Below are 3,974 nucleotides of genomic sequence, written 5' to 3' on the forward strand. Positions count from 1 at the left end.
TTCTTCACCATCCTCAAATATCTCTCGCTTTTCCTGGGTAAAAACCAAGCAGAGCACTAACCTCAGGATCAGAAAGTGTTAAAGATATAACATCATCTTCCCAAGGCTCTCTTTTGTCCACCGCAGATGAGCGCGAAAGGGAAAGTCCTTCTCTAAACCACTTAGACAGATCCACCTGTAATTCTCACAAGCTCATTCTCCTCTATGCTTCAGGGGCGGCTGGTCCTGGACTGGGAAGCAGATGGCTGCCTTTTTTCCTTTTTTTTTCTCGGAAAGGGAGGCGAATGAGAGCGGAGCTATTTCATTGAAAAAATGCTCACAATGCAAGCAGATTGCATCCTCAAAGACATAACGTGCATGCTCTTCACCCAAACAAATGACGCAAAGATTGTGTGTGTCATCGGGTCTCAAATAACGCTGACAGAGATACACACATTGTCCAAACACTTGCTAGTAGTCGCCATGATAGACAGAGAAAGATTGCTCTTACCAGTTCTTTCAGATGCATGCTTCAAACAGAACAGTCAGTGAAGATGAAGAAGAGGATGTCATGTTCTCCCAGAGCTTACCTATAGTCGTGCCGGTAGCGACGTCAGAGGCTGTCCCCTGCCAATTTGTTGGTGTTTTTTCAATGTATGCTTCAGAAACAGCTAACAACGGAGAAGGGTCTGGCTGCAGACCATGGGCGAGTGGAGCTCCACTCTCAAACCGGAAATACGTCACCTCCACTTGAAAACATCAAGATGGCGTCGCGGGGAGTACTTCAAAATTAAACTCAGGTAATTTTATCTCTTCATCGCTAAAATGGTGAACTGACGCTGTTGTAACGTGCAGTGTAAGAAAAACGCACAGGGCTTACGTGAAATTACTAACAAAAGAATTAATAAACACTATGGATTTATAGATTTATATCGCGAGCAATGTTGATGTCTGGCCACTGATCATATATACACCACATATAGTAATTTATAGATCAATGTGTCTGTCCAATGTGTTTTTTAAGTTATCAAGTTCAATTACAAACCTTTACGCCACATTTCAACAACTGAACACATATAATTAGTGTTGATAAAGCCAAATAGAAAGAAAAAAGATTGAAAAAAATAATAAATAACATTAATCACACCATAAGATAAAACAGAATAAATAACGGAAAGAAAAAGAAAGATGTCTTAGGGTCTTATTCTAACAACAAAAACAAGTTCAAAGCATACAAGAGTTTCTGGGCGTTCCTGTCAATCCTGTAATGAAGAGACTTTGAAAATATCTTTAGTTCATTCTTCCATCCGCTGAAGTGAGGTTTAACCTTTAAAAACTTACTTATCTTACTTATCTACGAATCTAGTATTTGCACAAAGTAATTAAGTTATTTATCAAAAAGTCTAGGATCTTTTCCTTCAACAATACTCCAACCTTAACTGAGATCACAGTCAAAGGGTGTATTGATATCTGTTTGAAATGAAGCCAGTTTTGAAATTCCAGCCAAAAAGTCTGTACAGATTCACACTTCAAAAACATATGATCAACAGTTTCAATATCTTTCTCACAGAACCCGCATGAATTGTTCTCCCAATTAAATCTTTCTTGTAGGAAGTGATTAGATGGATAAATGTCCTTTAGAATTTTAAATGTTACTTCTTTGGCTTTAGGAAGAACTGGATAAGTAAAATAAAGCTTCCTTATTTTCTTTGCCTCTTCTTCAATAAATTCTTGAAGAACATACTTTCTTTTCAGTTGACTGGGGAAGTAAAGTTTGGATAATACATTTCTGATAAACTTATTTGTTAATTGTTTGCTCTTTAAATTTTTACCTTTAGTACATGATGGATCGCATAGATGTAACTTAGTTTTTGGTGGCTTGTGGTAAAATAACGTAGTAAATAATGAAAGGACACGGTCGTTTTGTATGTGTATTCCTTTAGCATTTGTTGTATAATTTTAAAAAGGTCATATGAGGAGGTTGTTTTCATATTAAATTTTTCATTCACCTCCAGGGATAGGATTGGCATAGAAGATGCAGCACTCTTTACATTTTAAATGTAAGTTGCCACCTTAGAAGTCAAGGTCTTTTTACATGTGACATTAACCTATTTATTTTTTTCTATTTTGTTGTTCTGTTATTCTATTGTTTTACTTTTTTGTTTCAGATCAAATGTATATCAAGTGTTATCCATCCTCATAACACCTCCACAAATAGAGAGTGGAACTTCTGAGCACCATCACCTTGTCTGCTATGGGACTGTCATAGGTGAATGATGCAGTACTATTCTGTGTTGAATTTACCTAACGTCAGCACACAGACTTAGTATTGTTCCAGTTTTGCTGTGCTCATGTCTTCTTTGTGTCCCCAGCCCAGCAATCAGATGCATCAGAACAACAAAGCACAACTGTGGTGGCCTAGGCACCTTCAGCAACAAGTAAATTGCTTTAACATTAATGATAATTAAATGTCAGTATTGTAATTAAACTTGACCCATCTGACTTAATTGTTCATGCCAGAGATTTAACAACACTGTCAGTCGGGAGAATATTTAACAGGAGCCACACTCAACTGGCTTGATGGTGACTTCAGTAAGTGTGGTCAACCCTCTTGTTTTTGTGGCTATAACAATTAGACTAAGTAATCTCACTCTCTTCCATTTCCTTAACATTAAATTTTTTTGTTGTTGATACTGAACAGGTGCAGTGAAGATATTTAAAGAGACACTATCTAAAGTACAGAAAGCCGTACATAATCTCTAGGTGCAGTCGCCTACAGTGCAGCCAGCTTCACAAAGACTGTGGGGCTGGTCACCAGGAAAATGGCCAACAAGGAGTGCTTTTGGGGTTTTACTCCTCAGATGACCACCCTGGCTACTGTAGCTGGGATTGCTTCACAGACAATGGAGGTCTTAAAGAGTAAAGTGTGCGTGCATTGTGAACACATTGTGTTATTACAGTAACAATTATGGTCACTTGCAGTTCATGTGTTTTCAATGTAATGTAAGATGTGTTAATTATTATTATTACTCAAAAACCATTAAAACTTCTAAATTGTGGAAGTTATTCTTCATTATTTTACTGTTGTTGTAATATACTGTTGATTAAAATACAACATTCAACACATAATTCTGGTTGAGGTATTATTTTAATAATTTATTTCATATTTCATTTATTTTTCACTGCTAAATATTAAAAACATAAGGTTAAGTTTCTAAAATGTATGGAATGTTACATTGGCAGTTGTACACTGGTAAAACAAACATGAACAAATTGATGTCTGTAGTGCAAATTGCTGTCTTGTCATAAACCGTACAAGATTAGTATATATATATTTTTTTATTTCTACTAGGTAAAAGTAACAAAGATAAAAGTACAGAACATATTAACATTACGTACAAAGAGGTGACATAACTGGCAAAGCACCCTTTATACGTGTATATAACAAGTAATACAAAACGAAAGTTTGGTGGTAGTGACATATTTTCCCTCTTAAATGGAGCTCCACTCTACGTAAAGTGTTACCCGGACCAACATGGCGGCCGCGTCATTAGTGGAGGCGACGTAATTCTACGGAAAGTGTGGCCCGGTCCAACATGGCGGCGGCATCGCTAGTGGAGGTGACGTATTTCCGCTCTTGAGTGGAGCTCCACTCGCCCATATGTCTGCAGCCAGACCCTCTTGTCACAACGAGGTGTTCCCCATAGCGACCCCTAGAGGACGCAGTTCAAAGTTCCCTTGAAAAGGAACTGCTGTTAGTCCTATCCATTTTTTTTTCATAATACATTAGTTAATTTATACACTCATATATAACTGATTTTAACAAATTGAAACCCTATTCTTAGTTTTACCTGACAAAACTAAAGTTACATGTAAAATATGTTGTAAATAACATTTGCCAATAGATGACTTCATGTGATTAAGTGCCAAAATTACGACCTTTGTTTTATTAAATCATATAGAATTATGTTCAATTCATGTTAGATGTTAGAGAG

The 3,974-nt window shown here is 36.7% G+C and overlaps 1 long non-coding RNA gene across 3 annotated transcripts; it reads left to right on the top strand.

The window, feature by feature from the left end:
- Positions 1 to 661: 661 nt before the first annotated feature.
- Positions 662 to 3,092, top strand: LOC113107718 (uncharacterized). 3 transcript variants are annotated; one of them, XR_003292705.1, is made up of 6 exons: positions 662 to 779; positions 1,995 to 2,064; positions 2,148 to 2,248; positions 2,352 to 2,417; positions 2,500 to 2,571; positions 2,681 to 3,092. It is a non-coding gene; the product is annotated as an uncharacterized LOC113107718 (long non-coding RNA). The 3 variants fall into 3 exon arrangements; XR_003292704.1 differs by having other exon boundaries at positions 1,995 to 2,039; positions 2,681 to 3,091; XR_003292703.1 differs by lacking the exon at positions 1,995 to 2,064 and having other exon boundaries at positions 2,681 to 3,088.
- The last annotated feature ends 882 nt before the right edge of the window (positions 3,093 to 3,974 follow it).

This window comes from Carassius auratus, chromosome 8 (assembly GCF_003368295.1).
Source record: "Carassius auratus strain Wakin chromosome 8, ASM336829v1, whole genome shotgun sequence".
NCBI lineage: Eukaryota > Metazoa > Chordata > Actinopteri > Cypriniformes > Cyprinidae > Carassius > Carassius auratus.